Consider the following 6,080-nt stretch of genomic DNA (forward strand, 5'->3'; position numbering starts at 1 on the left):
TTATAATGTTGCTTTGCTTTATTTATTTATTTTTTTAATTTCATACGGGACGGTTCGGATTAGGTCAAAGCAAAGAACAAATAATTGGTTGATTAATTTTTGATAGACTATAAATGCCTGAGTTCAACTTTTATGTTTGGATGAGAGAGAGAGAGAGAGAGAGAGAGAGAGGAGAGATTTCAGCACGACTAACCACACTTCAGCTTGCTTGTGCCAAAATCACAAAATGGCTCTAAAATTAGCTGCTTGTTATCCAATTAAAAAAATATATACATTTTTTGGGATATAAAAATACTTTTCAATGCCTGCCGATTTTATAAATATCACTATCAAACTTCGAGATTAGTGTGAATTTGGTTTTTATATTTTTAGTTTGAACAATTTAACTCGCAAATTTATGGAATGTACAAAGATTTTGTAAGTATGGACTGGTTATGACAATTGTTCTTCTATAGTAGAAATCCTTGAGTATGGCTGGTCCTTGGAGTAGGTTTCTTTTAAAAAGTTCTTCAAAAGTGTCCGCTTTGTCATTAAAATTCGGGAAAATTTTACTTAAAACCCTAAATTTAACTGAATTTGTAAAATACTAATACTTAAATCTTAGAAAAAAAAATTATTTTTTTTTTTAAAAAAAATAAATAAATACATGGGTATTTTAGAAATGTTGATAAGATTTAACGGATGATTGAAATTTAAAAAAATAAATAAATAATTGAAAGATAGATCCTATAAATTGACACTTTTTAAAGTTTGGTTACCCTATTGTAAAAGTGATAGAGATCAAGAGTTATAAATAAAGTTTCCCTTTAAAATTCTGAGTTGTTTATGTTTTACTCTTTTCTTGGATTTTGATTATTATAAATGTGGTGTTTGAATTCTTAAATTGTTACTTATGTTTTTAAACACTTATTCATCACCCTCTGTGTTGTTTGGATTCAATTGCGTTTTTCATATTCTAATGAAACCTATCTTGATGCAAACCATATAGTATAAGTGCAAGAAAAGATATATGGTTACTTCGAAGGAGTCGTTACCTCCAAAATACAATGAGATGCATTGAGTTTGATAATATTCAAGCATGCTTTCTTATTCCTTGTTATTCTCTTAAATGGAGCAAAAGAGGCTACAAGTTATTAGGCTAGGTTTAGTAGTCATTGACTTAGACCCTAGTGAGGAAGGTTCCTCACGAATAGCATATCACCCTATTTGGAATATATTTCCCTTATTAAACTAGAAAAGAAACGACTAGCAATTATATAGAGATTCTACTCCTTATTAGTCTCTACGTGCTTCCCAAGGCATGATTACATCATCCCTCTCCCTTAACACTGCCCTTGTCCCCAAGGAAGAATTCTGGAAAATTGGACTTGAATCATCTCTCATTCCTCCCACGTTGCTTCTGCAGGGGAAAGACCTTGCCAATGAATCAATACCTCAGCCTTCTTATTTTTGGTTCGTGTCCCTAACACAACCTCGGGCTTTGGCATCATCCGGTCATCTTCAAATACTTCAGGAAGATGTGGTAGTACTAGTTGTTCCCTGCCCAGACGCCTTTTTAGCTTAACAACATCATCAAGATTATTAAGATGCACAGCACAAACCATATCAAATTCTTTGAGATGCATGTAAGGATTTTCAGAATCAAGCCCACGAAACTTAGGTAACAATTGGACTACCCTAGGTTTAATGTCAAAATTTCCTGTATTGGCAGAGACTGCCACGAAAGAAGAGGTAGTTAACCTAGTGGATTGCAAATAGTCTCTAAGGTTTTTGACAAGTTGTTCAGCTTGGTTTTCAAATTCATCCTCATGGTTACTCCCTTCATCATCAACCATATCTATAGAGTCGTTAAAAAACTCTAACTCGAGATTATGCAACTCTATAGGGAAAATATCAAATTCTACCTTACTAAGCCTCTTTGTGTAATCGCGTTGCCAAACGCTCATACACAAAAAATTAATTTAATACGCTACAAAGTAGAACAATATCACCTGGAGAATTTATGATGCCTTTGCACTTTTCCAAAAATAAATTTCCCTTGAATTTCTCAGCTATACTGATTAGAAAGTTGGTACCGATTAAAATAAATAAATAAAACAAAATTATTTAATTTTTTTTTGTTAAAAAGAAAACAAAATAAAATTAAAAATAATAATAATTAAACTCAGTGTCTTAAATGCATTCCCCGGCAACGGCGCCAAAAACTTGTTGGATTACAAATGGTGCAAACCCAAGTGTAGGTTTTCGCAAGTAATAAATCACGGTAAGTCCGAGGTCGATCCACAAGGAATGATTAGACACGAGAAAATAATTTTTATTATTATGCAGAAAAAAAAAATTAAAAAAAATTGAAATTTTGCTTTTAATTTCCACTCGAAAGTGGAGCAAAGGAATATAATTTAAATTAAAAAGTAAACTATGAAACTAAAATAAATAAATTTGATTTGGAATATAATATTGGAAAAGACTATGGTTTCAAGGATCCACCTAGTATTTTATTATGTATTCATGAGACATAAAAAAATATAAAATAGATCAAACATGGGTTGATTGAGAATTTGATTTCAAAAACATGAAACAATAAATTAAACATTCCATATATTTTTGAATCATATTAAATCAAACAAAGTAAGCATTTGATATAAACAAAAATCATTAGGAATCAAAATAAACTTGTCTCATTAAATTACTCTCAAATAAAAATCATCCCCAAAATTTAATCATTCATCTATGAAAAACAAATAATATAGTCTCAAGAACACATAATAAAAATACTAGGCTTCACCTCTAGCCCTAGCTAGAGGTTTAGCCACTCATATGTTTATGAAAATAAATTCTATAATCAAAGTACTAAACATAAATTAAAAACAAAAAAAATGAAAATTTAAACTCTGCGCCTCTATGATCTTCTGTGGTCTTTTGCTCTTCTCTTCTTTCTCCTTTTTGCAAGAGCAAAACACGGTATTTATAGAGCTTGCTAGGTCTTTTCGGCGCTTCTAATCTGGAAAGAATTTGAATTTCTTGCATTAATTACACCGCAGCCCAAGTGTAGAAAGGAAATAATATATTTGGTACTGCATTTTCTTTTGGAAAGAAATCCATCTTCTATTCGGTTCTCCAAGTATGGAATGAGATGCACGCCACTTAAAAAAATAAAAATATGCTTGTCTCTTTTGTTATGGAAGGAAAAGGTGTTGCCAGGTCTACGCCTTCTTTTTCTTTTTTTTTTTTCTTTGTTTCTTCCCCTTTTTGTCTCTTTCTTCTTACCATAGCTGCAGGTACGGCATTCATTCTTTCTTTCCATCTTTTATTTCTTTGATTTCCTTTCTTCTTTTCCTTCTTTTATTTATCGTCTTTTCTTTTGGTCTTTCTACAAAATAACAATTCATTGCATTAATACTAATTTAAGCTCAACTTTAATAATTAAACAATATTCCACAATTAAATATAAAATGCAAGAATTAGAATAAAACATAATATGACAATTCTTATTTTAATAAAAAAAATATGCACTTTTAAACAATTATCAACTATAATGCCAAGGGCCTAAAGCTTCCCCTTCCTTAATCTTCTGCACAAGATCCTGCTGTATGGTGTCCCTCCCCACCTCTTCTCTGATAACTTCAAGCCAATTTGGCATTGGGCCCGACACTACTACTAACTCAGCACCTTGTATGTTACCCTCCTTCCCGCCTACAGCTTTGACCATGTTCGACCGTTCTCTAATCCCAGATTTTTTTGTCCCTGCGAGATAAAGCATCTACAACAATATTCTCTTTCCCCTTTTTATACTCAATAGAGAAATCAAAGCCCATCAATTTGTACAGCCACCTTTGTTGCGCCGTGGTTGAGATTTTTTGTGACCACAAATATTTTAAGCTGTGTTGGTCAAATCTTACCACAAAGTGTCGCCCGATGAGGTATGGTCGCCACATTTGCACTACCATCACTAACGCCAATATCTCCTTCTCGTACGTGGATAACAAGAGCTAGTTCCCTTGTAGTGCTTGACTTAAAAAAGTTATGGGTCGTTCTTGACGAATGTTAGACCAAAAAATGTGCAAATTTAAGTGTAGGTGTTTACAAGTAATAATTCTCGGTAAGTACGAGGTCGATCCACAGAGAATGATTAGACAGAAGAGAACAATTCTTATTATTATGCATAAAAGAAAAAAAAAATAGAAATTTGATTTTTGGTTTAGATATTATATTAAAAAATAAATTGAGAACAAAAAAAAAAAAAAAAAATCAAACTCTGCAAAAAATAGCTCAATTGTCTCCTTGTGCCGCTCTGCTTCTTTCTTTCTTTCTTTCTTTCTTTTTTTTTTATTTTTTAACACAAAAGAAGATGGAATATTTTTAAGTTACACGTTCTAGGGCTTCCATGCCTCCACAATCCAAGGAAAAATGTGTGTTATTTTTTGTCTAAAAAATCTGCTTGAAATCGCACCCACTTTGGTCAAGACACACTCGTATTCTCTCAATCTCCTTTATGGCGCTGCACCTTTCTCTAAGGAAAGGTTCGTGCGTTTGGTGGGCAGTTTTGGAGAGAAATAATGTCTTGATATTACTCATCACACGGCTAGAGGTCCTTGATTTCCTCCACTCCCTTATTTCTCTGCTTTTTTGTTTCTTTCTCTTCTTGGTTTCTTTCTTTTTGTCTTTTCTTCTTTTCCTTTTGTGTCTCTTTCTCTATGGATGCACCATTCGTTCTTTCCTTCTTTTATTTCTTTTACTTTCTTGTCTTCGTTATTTTTTGGTCTTCTACAAAATAATAAGTCATTGCATTGATATCAATTTAAGCTCAAATTTAGTAATTAAACAATACTCTACAATTAAATATAAAATGCAAGAATTAGAATAAAACATAATACGATAATGCTTATTTTGATAGAAAAAATATGCATTTTTAAGCTATTATCAACAAAGGACAGCCTCTATGCCGACTCTGGATGTGTCACACTCCACTACAAATTCTTTGGAGAAATCAGGCAAGGCTAGGACCGATGCCCGGGTCATTGCTTGCTTGAGATTCTCAAAAGCTTCTTCTGCCGCCGTTGTCCATGAAAAATTATTATTTTTGAGCATGCGAGTTAGGGACGCCACAATCTTCCCATAATCATGTATGAGTCGCCTATAGTACCCCATGAGTCGTAAAAGCCCAAGCATGGCCTTGATAGTTTATGGTTTAGGCCACGTCTCTATGGCTTCCACCTTTTCGGGGTCAACCCTCACCCCATTAGACGAGATCCCTTGTCCCAAATATTGGACTTCCTACTGCCCGAACGCACATTTGGCTCGTTTGACATACAATTGGTGCTTCTGTAAGGTCTTCAACACCATTTCTATATGCTTCAAATGTTGTACCCAACTTTTACTGTAAACAAGTATGTCATCAAATAAAACTAATACAAATTTGCAAAGGTGATCGTGGAATACCTCGTTCATGAGTGCTTGGAAGGTGAAAGGTGCATTTGTCAATCCAAACGGCATGACTAGGAATTCGTAATGCCCGTGATGAGTGCGGAATGCAGTTTTTTCGACATCCTCCTCTACCGTACGTACTTGGTGGTTCCCAGAAGTTAGATCCAACTTAGTAAAACACCTGGCTTCGTTTAATTCATCTAAGAGTTCATCAATGACTGGGATTAGAAATTTATCCTTCACGGTGATTTTATTCAATTCCCGGTAGTCGACACACATCATCTACGTGTCATCTCCCTTCTTGACAAAGAGGACCAAGGAGGAGTACGGGCTGTTGGAAAACTGGATGATTCCCCTTCCTAACATATTCTCCACTTGCTCCTTAACCTATGTTTTTTTTATGGAAGGGATAACAGTAGGGTTTCACACTTATCGGGCCTGACCCTTGCTATAAAAGGATCTGGTGTTCGTGACTACGTGTTGAGGATAGTTCCCTAGGTGTCGTAAAAACCGAATCCTTTTCGCCCAAAACCTGCTGTTAAGAGTCCCACATTGCCAAGGTATACTTGGGTTGTGGGCTTTATAAGCCTTGAGCAAACCTCTTCCCTTAAGGTGCCTTTTGGGAATGAGTAAGGCTCAATGGACGTTATCATGGT

Source organism: Alnus glutinosa, chromosome 12 (assembly GCF_958979055.1).
Source record: "Alnus glutinosa chromosome 12, dhAlnGlut1.1, whole genome shotgun sequence".
NCBI lineage: Eukaryota > Viridiplantae > Streptophyta > Magnoliopsida > Fagales > Betulaceae > Alnus > Alnus glutinosa.